The following is a 13,929-nucleotide window of genomic DNA, read 5'->3' on the forward strand; positions in this document are numbered from 1 at the left end:
TTTTTATGCTGTATTCCAGAATCTTTGTACAACTTAGCTTCCTGCCACCAGGGACTGCTTTCCACACTCTCATTAATATTTATTATTCTCTCATAGCAAAGAGACGATGTAAAATCTACCAATCTTTTTATTCTCAATTCTCTGCTCTGCAGAGAAACGCCCAGCTGGATCCAGAAAGGAGGTCTGCATCGTCCCAGGGCAAGGTCCAGATGTGCAGGAAGTTCCACAACATGGTGTGGAAGTTACAGACACAAAGAGGAGGCTGGCGCTGACCCGGAACAGTTCCTGACCCTAAGAGTAAGATTGAAATAGAGGTTCAGGTGCTAGTACCAGGCGAACAGAGAAGAATGATACCTCAACCCTACTATAGCTTGGCCGTCTCGTGGGCACTGTAAATGCTGCCACTGAAAGAAGAAACAGGACTCAAAGCCAACCGCAGATGCACAAGTTCCAGTGCAGAAACAAAAGCAACATGAAAACCAAGACAGCACGTCGTCTTCTCCAAAGACCATGAACCCTACAGTAATGTGCCCAATGAGAAGAGTTGGGAGAGCCTCTAGATGAAGAATTCAAAAGCGTGTTTATGACTGTGTTCCAATCCCAAAAAGAAGGGGTTGGAGAGACAGCTCAGCAGTTAAGAGCACTGGCTACTCTTCCAGAGGACCTGGGTTCAATTCCCGGTACCCACAAGGCAGTTCACAACCATCTGTAACTCCTATTCCAAGGGATCTGACACCCTCACACAGATATACATGGAGTTAAACCACCAATGTACGTAAAAATTAAAAAAAAAAAAACACCACACACACAAAAGCACTTTAAGGGAATAAAAACAAAGAGCTAAATGAAATTAAAAAATTAAAGTCTTAAAATAGAGTTCAGCAAAGAGTTAGAATTGCTGGAGAAAAATCAAGCTAAAATGATGCTGGAAATTAAAAAAAAATAAAACAAACAAAAAACCAGAACAAACGAAAAGCACATCAGAAACCCTCACCAACAGAACGGGCAGGTTCAGAGCAGCGTATTAGAGCTGGATTATGGGATAGACAGCATCACCCAGTGAAATCAACGGTAATGAAGGAAAACTCAGGCGCCGGCAGGAACCAGACTCAGCTTAAATCCTTTCTATCCTGCCTTCACATTGAGCTGTTTGAGTAACCCTCAGAGATCGCAGCCCTCCTTCTAGCACTCCAGCATTCCTAAGGTCATAGGATCCTTCGGAACCTCAGCTTATGACTCTGGGCCTGATTCCGGTCTGGCTGTGCCCCATACCTCACTCCCCAGGAATGAGTCGATGGGCTCTGCACAGGGCTACTCAGATTTCCAATCATCCTCCTGTCAGCCTCATTCTTCCTTTAGACACCACCCCACCAAAGTGCTCGTCAGGATGACCTGGTACACCTCCTTACAGAACATGTAGTGACTGCCACCCAGAATTCTTAGCAAGGGATTTCCCCCTATAATCTAAACTTTTTTATTTCTGTTCCTACATGCGACCCAGAATTCTCAACTTAACCCCAATTTTAATTTTTGAAGCCATTGTTTTCTGCATCACCATGAAATTTTATCTCACTGGCTCATATATCCTAATACTTACTGTCCAATGACTTCATTGTCCTTGACTGGTTACTCTCCCGTTTTGGTCTACTATGTTTGCTCATTTTTGTTAGGTTGACACTTGATTAACCCTGGCAACTTAGAATACACAAAATCTTACATCCTAACTATTTTTTGGATGTGGACGCCCCCTCCCCCACCCCGAGGTGATTGGTGAGGAAGGCCGCTATGAGGCTGAAGAGCACAGCCTCCTAGATGCTTTTACTTTATCTTCCTTGACTTAAAAAGTCTCCTTTCTTAGACTAGCCCTCCCTCCGTGGGTGAGAATGTCCTTTATAATCTTTGGTGGGATTTGATAGAAGAGAGAAAAACTTCCTACAGACATAAGACCTTAGCTGGCCACTCTCTGACTTACCTTGAGGTTGAAGAAGGTAGAGGTGCAGAGTGAGGAAACAGCGATGGGAAAGTTGAAGCTTCGGTCAAATTAGCACTAGACAATGAGGGGCTTAGGGAGTAGGAGGCAACTAGGCAGAATGCAGGAAGAAGAATTTGACGACGTCAGGGGTCTCCCGAGGTCTATTCCTTAGATCCTCGGAGACCGGAGTTATCTCATGTAGATAATTAGGCCAGGGGATGTATTTACAGAGGAACATTCTGGAGGGATTTCTTTTAATTTATCATCTTTAGGATCATCTTTGCCCTGGAGAATATGCCCGAGTTAGCTGCCTGCAATGAGACTGAAATAATCTCTGGCCTCCTCATGTTTATAGATTTCCCATCAATGAGTATGACTCGGGAAGTCTGATGTCCACTGTAGTGAAGATTTATTGGGATATTTCTTGATAAGTTACTATTGGCTTAGCAGCATATCAAGAAGTTCTTTATTGGGTAGATTCTTATTTTTAGTTTGTTGCCATAGGGGAAACTTTTGGTATCTTTTTTTTTATTTCTTTTTTTTTTTCTTTTTTCTTTTTTTCGGAGCTGGGACCAAACCCAGGGCCTTGAGCTTGCTAGGCAAGTGCTCTACCACTGAGCTAAATCCCCAACCCCTTTTTAATTTCTTTTAAATATTTATTTATTATATATAAGTACACTGTAGCTGTCTTCAGACACACCAGAAGAGGGCATCAGATCTCATTACAGATGGTTGTGAGCCACCATGTGGTTGCTGGGATTTGAACTCAGGACCTCTGGAAGAGCAGCCAGTGCTCTTAACTGCTGAGCCATCTCTCCAGCCCACTTTTTGGTATCTTATGGTGTATTTTATTTCACAGCTGTCTCGGTTGGTCATTTATTTATTTGTCTCTGGTAACTTAACATAAGCTATCTAAGAGGAACATCAACTGAGAAAATTCTTTCATTAGCTTGCCTGTAGGCAGGTCTGTGGGGTGTTTTCTTGATTAATGATTAGTGTGACAAAACCAAGTCTATTGTGGGCAATGCCACCTCTGGCCAGGTGGCCCTAGGTTGTATATAAAGCAGGGTAAACAAGCCATGGGGAGCAAGTCAGTAAGCAGCGTTTCTCCATGGCTTTACATCAGTTTCTGCCTCCAGGTTCCTGTTTTGAGTTCCTGCCCTGATTTCCCTCAGGTGTGGCTTGGTAGTTGTAAGAAGAAACAAACTCAACCCCTGAGGAGGTAGTGTATACCTTTAAACCCAGCGGCTGGATCTCTGTGAGTTCAAGGCCAGCCTTGTCTAAAGGTTGAGTTCCAGGACAACCAGCTCTACACAGAAAACCCATGTCTCGAGGAAACCAGAAAAAAGGAGGAGGAGGAAGAGGAGGAGGAGGAAGAAGCAGAGGAGGAGGAGGAGGAGGAAGCAGAGGAGGAGGAAAAGGAGGAAGAAGCAGAGAAGGAGGAGGAGGAAGAGGAGGAGGAAGAAGCAGAGGAGGAGGAGGAGGAAGAGGAGGAGGAGAAGAGAAGGAGGAGGAGGAAGCAGAGGAGGAGGAAGAGGAGGAGGAAGAATAAGAGGAGGAGGAGGAGGAAGAGGAGGAGGAGAAGCAGAGGAGGAGGAGGAAAAGGAGGAAGAAGCAGAGGAGGAGGAAGAAAAGGAGGAAGAAGCAGAGGAGGAGGAGGAAAAGGAGGAAGAAGCAAAGGAGGAGGAGGAAAAGGAGGAAGAAGCAGAGGAGGAGGAGGAATAGGAGGAGGAGGAAGAATAAGAGGAGGAGGAGGAGGAAGAAGCAGAGGAGGAGGAGGAGGAGGAAGAAGCAGAGGAGGAGGAGGAGGAAGAAGCAGAGGAGGAGGAGGAGGAGGAGGAGAGAAGGAGGAGGAGGAAGAGGAGGAGGAGAAACAAACTCCTTTTTATGTTTTTTGTTTTTGTTTGTTTTCAGGGGTTTTTTTTGTTTTGTTTGTTTGTTTTTGTTTTGTTTGTTTTGTTGTTTTGTTTTTTGGTGTTTGTTGGTCATGGAGTTTTAACACAGCAATAGAAACCTAAGAAGAATAGAAATTGGTACTAAAGGGTGGACTACAACTGTGGCAGACCTGACCAAGTTATGTTGGGGGAGGATTGTGGAAGGAGTTTAGAACTTTGGGCTAGAACAAAAAAAGCCATTGAGCCTAAGGGGTTATTGTGGGAACTTGGAGATTTTACTGAGAACAATGCGGACAATGGAGACCTGGCTGGTGAAGTTTCAGAGAAAGCTTGAGAGTCCCTTAAAGATTCTATCAGCACCATTTGATATTTTGAACTAAGAATCTGCGGGGCTTGGTCAGCTAGGGTTAAAGAATTGTCTCTGATTAAAAAGAGGTCAGCATCATTGGGGAAAAATGTTCTGCTAAGAATTCTTTTGGGTCAGCACACAGAAGTTTTGGTCCATACAACAATGACTTAGCATGACAGGGTGACCGCAAGAACACAGTAGCGGCATGCATGGGCCAGTGGTAACCAACTGTTTTCTGATTGGACTTAAACGACTCAGCACGAGGAGAATCATACACAGTACTGGAAACTTAGCCAACCACCCAGGCCTACAGTGAAGTCATGAACCTTGAAGGAGAGCCTACAACTGTCATTTTACCAAACCAGAGCAGTTCTTAACTCCATTCTAAATATTTGTCTATATACCCACAGATAAATATAGTCCTCGTCCCCCATCAAGGGAACTGCTCTTTTCGACAGAAGAAGACCATTACAGAAAACACAAACAACCAAATACAGTTGTGAAGCCCAACGGCCGATGGATACATTCACAAAATAACTCCCATACCTAAGACTAAGGCGTCATTACAGATGTGCGACTGGAAAGATCGTAAGAGCTAGAGGATCACAGGGTTTGCTCTGACATTGTGTCTCCTACTAATAGCTGAAGCTAAACACATCAATTCTAAACGCGAGCTGAATGATGACTATAGACATACCAAGGCAGACAGGGAAAAGCCCGAAGGCCTCAACCCTAGACAAGGTATTACAGGCAACTAAGGAATGCTAAGGTTGAGAGAGCTAGTGCCCCAGGGAAGAGCACCTCAACTGATTGTCCAAACCCAAACGATTGGCCCTGAAAATATACATACAGGTAACATCATAGGGCTTGACACAAACAATGTCAAACTAGCAAAAAGCAGACCCAGTAAGATTTTCCCCCTATTTTAGACTGTGTAATGTATACAGGAATTATTTTATCTTGTTTGCAAACCCATCAGAGAACAAAAAATACTTTGGCCAGTGTTTTTGGATATTGTCAAGTCCACATGTTTTATTTACTTGTATTTGTGGGCAGACAATAATAACCATCATTTTCATGTGACATAACATGATGTTTTCCATACATTTATGCATCTTGTGTTGATTTACTTATGCCGAATAGGTTTGATTGAGACCGTGTATGATTTTCAGAAATATTTCCTTTTTAGAGTTCATATGTGTAAGTGTTGCCTGCATGTATGTGTACATACCACCTGCCAGCAGTACCTCTGGAAGCCAGAAGAGGGCACTGGACTCCCTGATGCTGGAGTTACACAGGGCAGTGGGCTGATGTGTGGGTCCTGAGAACAGAACACAGGTCCTCTGCCAGAGCTGCAAGTGCTCTTAACTTCTGAGCCACCTCCCCACTCCAATTTATGATTTTCTTCCATGAGAATATTCAAAATCTTTTTTCAACTTTTTATTGGTTTTCTGTGAATTTCATATCATGCACTCCAATCCCATTCATCTTCCCCTCTCCTCATACTCACCCTCTACCCTTGCAACCTTCTTCACAGCAGAGAAAATAAAAATTGGTGTGGAAGCTACAGTGTGTCACAGTGTGTTTCACAATAAACCTTTTTTTCCACACTTCTTTACTTGCAAATCCATTGCAATGCCTGAGTCTAGTATAAGACTTCTGGCTTCTGTTATTCTATCAACCCTGGAACTCACTTGGGATACCTTTTGGATATTCTGTTGTTGCCATGGAGACCCTGTCATTTTTGGATCATCAGGGCCAGTCCTGTCATGCGCCCCAGCAGTCCATCAATGGTGGGCCAGTTCAAAGCCTAGATCTGGGCCAGAGATGTATCTGAGCTGGTCAGCCCACCTGCTTTTCCTCTCTCTGATTTTTGAGGCCAGCTCACTCATGATCCCTGCACCTAGGGCCTACTCTACTCTACCGTGCAGGTCCCATTCTCCCAAGTGCTGCAGTATGTGGGGGGCAGGGCCAGATCTCCTTCTCTCATGACCCAGGGCCAGGTCTCCACCTGCTTCAGGTGACAAGGGGTGAGAATGGAAGACAGAGGAGTGTATCTCTTCCTCATCCAAGCTACTGCATGGGAGGCAAGAGGCAGGGCCAGCCCCCCAGGAGAAGCTCTCCCATGATGTCCAGGTGAGGGGTGAAGCCAGTTCTGCACACTCTCAGACATCAGCATGTCCCCAGACAGCAGCTCAGACTAGGAATGTCCCTGACCTTTGGTGGTAACAGACCCCTGCTGCTGCAGGGCCACGGACACAGCATGGCACCCAGTGGTGGCACAGGCCAGAACCCCCATCATGGTACCAGGTGGCCTCGATACATCAAGCTTATCCTCACTACCCTCAACTCTTCAGTTCTACCTCTCTTCATTGCGCCCACATTCTTCTGTTTCTCTTTCTCTTCCATTTCTCCACCACTTACTTTCTCTTCTTAGTGGCACCCAGGATTTCTAAGTCTCTGGGGCAGTCTCAGGAGTGCTATGCCTTGCTTCTGCATCATGGCACCGGGCAGGGGTCATCTTGGGCATGGTTTGCCATGCCATAGTCTCACCCCCAGGCCTTGTCTGCCACCTACTGATGCACATGTGACACAGCAGCCACTAGGGGTAGATTAAAAATGTTTTAAAATAGCTGTTTTGAATTGTATATTGTAGTGTCGTTAACTATAAATCCTCTGTGTCATAGAATACCACCATTCTTCCCTTCTCTCTGGCTGTGGCTTTGGAAGTGACCACACTCCTCTCCTTTCCTCCTCTTGCCTCTGGGAACCCACTGCTCATTAAGCCCACAAGCTTGGATTTTCTAAATTCCACACCTGAGTTGAATAGTGTAGTGCCTGTGCCTGCTTCCCTCCACCTTTGACTAGAATAGTCCAGTTATACTCAGTACACAGGGGCAGGTGGATCTCTATGAGTTCGAGGCCAGCCTGGTCTATAGAGCGAGTTCCAGGACAGCAAGGGCAACACAGAGAAATCGTGTTTCAAAGAAAAGAAAAGAAAAGAAAAGAAAGAAGGAAAAGAAAAGAAAGGGAAAAAAAGCATTTCCAGTTCCATCCACATCATTCACATCGTTGCCAGCGGCAGATTTTGCTCTGTCTGGCCAGCAGTGTCCCATTGTTTATATCTGCCCTTTGTCTTCTTTTTTTTTTTTTTTTTTTTTTTTTCCCCGGAGCTGGGGACCGAACCCAGGGCCTTGCGCTTCCTAGGCAAGCGCTCTACCACTGAGCTAAATCCCCAACCTGCCCTTTGTCTTCTTATCCAACCCCCCATCAGTGGGTACCTTGTTTGATTACGACTTTTGTGTGCTGAGAAAAGTGCTACAGGAAGCATGGCAGTGTTGGTGCTTTTGATGTGCTTGTTCAGTTCCTTTTTGGTAAGTACAGAATAGTAGAATTATTGTATTTTATGGTACTTCCATTTGTAATTTCCTTAGGGATAGTTCCACAATTTCTGCTTTAATTTATATCCCTACAAACAGTCTACAAGTGCTTCCTTATAGTTTGGGTTTGAAATGATCCCTAAAGTTCGTATACAGGGAGTTTTATCTTCAATTCAGCCACATTCAGATGGGAGGTCTTGAAATATGATCGCGTCATAAGGATGATAACCTCATGGTTGTCGTCAGGGTTAGCCTAATGACATAACCCGATAGACTTTTAGGAAACATGGTTTCTGCAGGAATTTGGTGTGACTGAAGGTGTTTGTTGTTCCTGGCCCCTCTTTCTAGTCCTCGTCATCACAAGCTAAGTGGCTTTGATCAACTGTGCACTCTGCCCAAATGTTAAGAATAGATACAGGACCAAAGCAAAGTAGTAAAATAACCACAGGCTAGAACTGCAGGTAAGCCAATCATCTGTCACTGTAGAGCCATTCACAATGTGGATGAAAATACGTACACCATATACCTGTCTTGACGTCTTTGCCAACATTCATCATTTCCGTCTATTTGAGGGCAGTCACACTACCTCTACCATGTAGACCTTAAATAATCTTCTTGCCTTGGCTTTCTGGGGGGCCTGGATTGCAGGTATGCATTATGCTCATCCCTAGAGAGATATTTAAAATACTTATTTAACTAAGGAGACTTTCAGATGAAAAGTAAGACTGTAAGCCTGGTAGATGAGAACCAGGTTTGCTTATGGGTTTAGCTAGAGAAATGTCTCTAAAATTGAATATGCCAAACTTATGTTTCCTGAGCTTAATAAATATGTAGTGATACACACACTCGTGCGCACGCGCGCGCGCGCGCACACACACACACACACACACACACACACACACACACACACAGCATACAGAGGACCTTACATTAACTGTGCATCTTTCCAATTTAACTCAAGCTTGACAACTTTTCAGTTTCCCTAAGCCAGGCTTCTGGTGATGACATTCAGTGTTGATGAGACCGATGTCCTATGTTGCAAACAATTGAGGACGGTACTTGGCTTATTTCACTCTACCCTGTGTCACCCCAATCTAGCCATGACGTCACAAATGGTAGAGGTTCAGTTTTAGGGGGGAATACTAATGTATTTTGTATGCTGCCACTTCTGCCTCCATTTTTCCCCTTAACGAATGCTGTGCTCCTTTGAACAGTCTAGTAATGGACACGAGTGTGCGGGCCTCTCTTCTACACACTGGCTTCTAACACTCTGGCACGGTGAGCAGAGCCTCTCGTTGAGCAGGGTGGGGCTTGGAGGGTCATCTAAGACGTCCATGAAGTATGCCAATGTTTGTGATGATGAGTTTGGCTCTTGTCATTGCACATTCTGTGTAGAAATCCCAACATCACGTTCTATGCCATAAATATCTAGGTCTTCAATTCCTATAGATAAAATATAAGACATATGTTCTTTATGTAAGAACATGGGAGTTACTGGTTTCAACTGTATAGTGTTTAATCTTTCTCAACCTACTTTTTAAAAAAGATCTATTTATTATATATAAGTACACTGTAGCTGTCTTCAGACACACCAGAAGAGGGCATCAGATCCCATTACAGATGGTTGTGAGCCACCATGTGGTTGCTGGGATTTGAACTCAGGACCTCTGGAAGAGCAGTCAGTGCTCTTAACCACTGAGCCATCGCTCCAGCCCCTCAATCTACTTTTAAAAATGGTTTTTAAATGCTTTAACCTTCCTTCTTGCCCACCATTCACCAGAGGTAGTAGAAAAGGAAGGTTATTAGGATACTGGGGGGAAGTGAACCTGTTTAGAAATTGTTCTTTGGATCAAATCCCATCTGTGTTGTCCGGAAATCAGCAGTTCAGTTGACAGGAATCAGCGGCAGCAGTTTGATCCATTCGAGAACACTTCACAAATACACCAACAGTCCAGTTCAGTAGCACTGGGGTAGGAAACACAAATCAGTGTGACGTGGCCTAGCAGAGGCAGCCAGGCCTCAGCTGAATTGAATCAGCAGGAGGGACAAGGACCACCAAGGACACCAGGAGAAGTTCTTAGTCTTGCTTCTCTCTGTCGGCGCCAGCACCGACCTGGTACCGAGAATCGGGCGAAAGCCTACGGGATGAAAGAAACACACATACACACACACAGGTTATCGTGTCAAGCCAGGAGAGGAAGAGAGGAAGAGAGGAAGAGAGAGAGAGGAAGAGAGAGAGAGAGAGAGAGAGAGAGAGAGAGAGAGAGAGAGGAAGCTGGGAAGGAAGAGTGAGAGTGAGAGGAATAGTGAGAGGAATAGTGAGAGTGAGAGGAATAGTGAGAGTGTCCTGTAGCTTTATTCACCACTTATATACCCAAGTCTCCAGGTAGAAAATAACTGGGAAGCACAGTGGGAAACCCTGGCTCGTGACTACCTGGCTCGTGACTTCGGTAACAAAAGACCAACTAGGAGACCTGAATTAATTAGGGAGAAATCCCAGAAGACCAGCCTAAATCTCAAGGATAAAGGCTGAGGAAGTAAAAGGCAGAAGTAAATTGACCACCACCCAGGTGTGGTCCAGGTGTGTCAGTTCCACATGCATCAGCCGGGCTCAGCAGAGGTCATGCAGTGGAGATATCGGGTGTTTACTACTTGGTCTTTTCTTCCTGTGCCGTAAATACATGGGAGAGGCCTCTGTCCAACAATCCCATGACTTAACTGTGGCCATGCAGTTACAAAGCAGCCAGGCCCAAATCCAATATGGCACTACATCTCCCCCGTTATTCTTTTATAAAAAACCATTAGGTGGAAGTAGTGGTCTGAGAGAGAGCAGACATGCCTCACAGAGTGCCCAGCTCGGCCATGGCGAGCCACTCTTGCAGTTAGGACTGCACCCCAATGGCTAGAAATGAACTTATGCTGTAACACACCGTTCTGGGCTATATGTGTGTTTATTGGGGGAGAAACTGGGCAGAGAAGCATTTGACCGGCCCGTACGTTTAAACGGGGTGTAGCCACCTCTGTCTTAGGATCGACCTCTCAAACCCCAGCCTTATCTGTCATAGGATCACCTTGTCGCCCCCAAGGTTCCTGCCTTAGATTGGTCAAGGGTCAGAGGAAGTTGCCCGTCCCTGAGGATAGCTACATTGGATCATCTTGTCATTCCTCTTACTTGAGCCCAGGGGCGAAAGAGTAGGAGCCAGATGGCATTAATTTAAGAGATTGTGGAAGTTGAGCCTCTCCCGATAAGTAGTGGGCACCTCATCTGGTTCTCCTCAGCTGTTACCACCAAGGGCCGTAGTCAAGCCGCTCCTATAATAAAATTTAGAATTCCCAATTGTTAGCAACTACTCCAGAAAGTTCACCCACTGTGCTTGCCTAACAATAGATTGGGGGAGGGTAACTCCAGACACTGCAGACACAATGGCTGCAGCAGTAATGGCTGCCACAATAGCAGCGAAAATGCCTAGGTCTTTCCCAGGACAGTTCAGGATCAGTCATTCTTCTCTGGACCAACCAGCAGGCAATGGAACCATGTCTGAGATCTGCAGAACCAGGGCAGAGTTCCCCAGTCCACAGCAGCTTCCAGCAAGCAGCAGTGCACAGAGGGTCGGAGGGCAGGCCGAGATGGGACAGGACACAATGACTGCAGCAATGCCAGAATTTCTGTGATGACAAAAGATGAGGGGGAATCCTCCGTCTTCCTCTAAGGGCACAGGAATGACTCCAGGAACCAGAACCACAAGAGCTGAATCTTCATGCTCGCAGGATCAGCATGTCTCACCAGACACTCAGGCAGTTGGCACACTCCTGCAGCATCCTGTAGAAAAAACACAAAGATTCCCTCTTCCCCATATAAAATACCTGGACAGGATCATGCCAATATGTGGGTCTTTCTATTTCACCTAGGCAGAAGTATGCCTAGTTGTAGGGTGCCATAAACCTTGGCATCCAAATTTTAAAATTGAAATAAAAGGAGCATTATTAGCATTCAGGGATAGTTCCCCCTTTTATTTATTAAAATTGTTAAAATATTATTTATTAAGATAAGTCCTCGAGGATTAAATTGAGGACACTGAGCACTTGTATTTATAAATTGACTTGTATACCAAATTATTGTTTCCAGCATTATTGTTTTGATGATATAAAGAATGAGACTTTTTGACTAATTGTTTCTATGTAAGGCCTATAATCTGCCTGGTATTATTGTCCTCCCTTGCTAAGGGGTCCAGGCAATACAGTTTGAGTTTTTAAATGGCCTATAAAGGAACAGTACTTAGTGCTCTTAACCACTAAGCCATCTCTCCAGCCCCTCACCAGCTTTATTTACCTAAACATAAGCATTAATTAGAAATGTCAAATCCTGTAAACAAGGTCCAGTTTTAGCCTTATTTAGAAATCCCTGAGTTGGCAGGGTGAGGCTGGGCATTGAAAGTAAGCAAATGGAGTCTTCCTCTTTTCATGAGGGTGTGTTATCAACTCCATTACCATTTTCAAAGAGCTGGGTCTATGGTGTTGTTTAGTTCTCTGAGCCAGAGCACTGAAAGGACAGTGAGTTGTCAGACATTCACACTGAAATCACTCACTGATTTCAAGTAGAAAACCTGCCTCTAATAAAGCATTAAGTAATTGTAAAATTTGAGGGCTAGTAGTATCTAAAAAAAAAGGAAAACTTTTTAATCAAGTGTAAAACCACAAGCCACACATTGGCTATAAGTATATGAATTGAAAGCTTGATTTTTAACATTTAAAAACAGTGGCTACAGCACGTAATTTAATAGTCTGTATTGAAGCAGGGGAAACTCAAGAGAATAAACAAGTGATCCAATCATACATGTAGCCTTTTCATTAGATGAACCACCTATAAATACATAAGTGCATTTTCTGTGGGTTGCATGCACAAATTTACAGGAAATACAAAAGCATGTAAAGAGTAAAATTATCAATTTTGCCTGAAATTTGTATATGTAATAGGCCAAATATCAGTATTTTGTAATAACCAATTAAATTGCTGTTTGGACTAAGATATGTTTCACCAGGTTTCTTTTTAAAATACTTCCATGACTCTAGCCTACAATTCTGTATTAACACAGCTGAAGTTTTATCTCCAATGTGCATAACAAAGACCTAAGTCCTCTGGTAAGGTGAGGTACTTAGCCAATTAACATATCCTTAGAAGCTTAAAATTAGCTTCAAATATTCTTTTCTGGAGTAGTGTAACAGCTACTCCCCAAATATTAAAGCTCATTTTGAGAGCAAAGGTTTGTAGTAAAAATTTCCATATACATTGAAAGATTTAAGTTCTAACTTCTTACAATGAAGAAGCAACAAAATTACATAATACAAGGCTGTTAGCAATCCTCTAAATCTATCTTGAATGGCGGTTGAAGTAAGCAAACAGGCTATAATGCTCTCACAAGTTCTAAAACCTCATCAATCCTTCGTAAATCTTGTAACAATCTCTACCTGTTTGATTTTTTTCTCAATTATAAATAAGTTTGAGTTACTCAATGTAACACTGGCAATCCTTAATCACAATCCTTACGTTCTCCTTGTAACACCAGAGCACAACCACAAGGTCACCTGAGTTCTGAGTAGTGACTAGGCAGCTGTCCTTGGGGCAGTGGAATTAGCATTAAAATACAGATAACTTCAGGGCAAACCAGAACTATGGAAAGCAAAACTTAACCTCTAACAAACTAGTCTCCAAAATCCAGTCTCCAAAACACCGAGTCTATCCTTCATGCTACTAAGTTTGACTGCCAATTCCTACATATGAACGCACAATGGTGCGGTCTCTAATACCTCAATAAAGAGACATTGCCCTAAAATCTTTTAGAAGCCTGATTTCTAGGATAAGAATTCCATAAAAATATTATCTCAATTTAGACCTGTTTCCCTAGGTTGGCTCATGCCACATGTTGTCTAGAATGACTTCATACAAATTACAGTTTTAAGCCAACTTTCTGTTACCAATATTATACTTTTTTAACCATATCCAATAACTTGAAAGCCAATAGTCCATAACCAAGGCATGTAGAGCATATTTATACATTTAAAACCAATCAGAAACAAAATTGAAGTGGCTACACCTATCTTTAATATTTAGACCAAGCACCATTTTTACTTTTCTAGCTATGATTTTAAGAGAAGCACCTTGTCACCTGCTAAGTCTAATAATAAGTCAGGGATTTTTCTAAGAGAAACAGCCATCCGCTCCCTTAACATAGAAGCTGAGGAGCTGCTGGCTCCTTTAAAATTGGCTAGTGTAAACATTTAGCCAGCCCCCTGGGGAGCTTGCCCAGCAGATTTAGGCTTCTAGCTACAGATGTA

This window comes from Rattus norvegicus, chromosome 10, assembly GCF_021556685.1.
Source record: "Rattus norvegicus strain SHRSP/BbbUtx chromosome 10, alternate assembly SHRSP_T2T, whole genome shotgun sequence".
Lineage (NCBI taxonomy): Eukaryota > Metazoa > Chordata > Mammalia > Rodentia > Muridae > Rattus > Rattus norvegicus.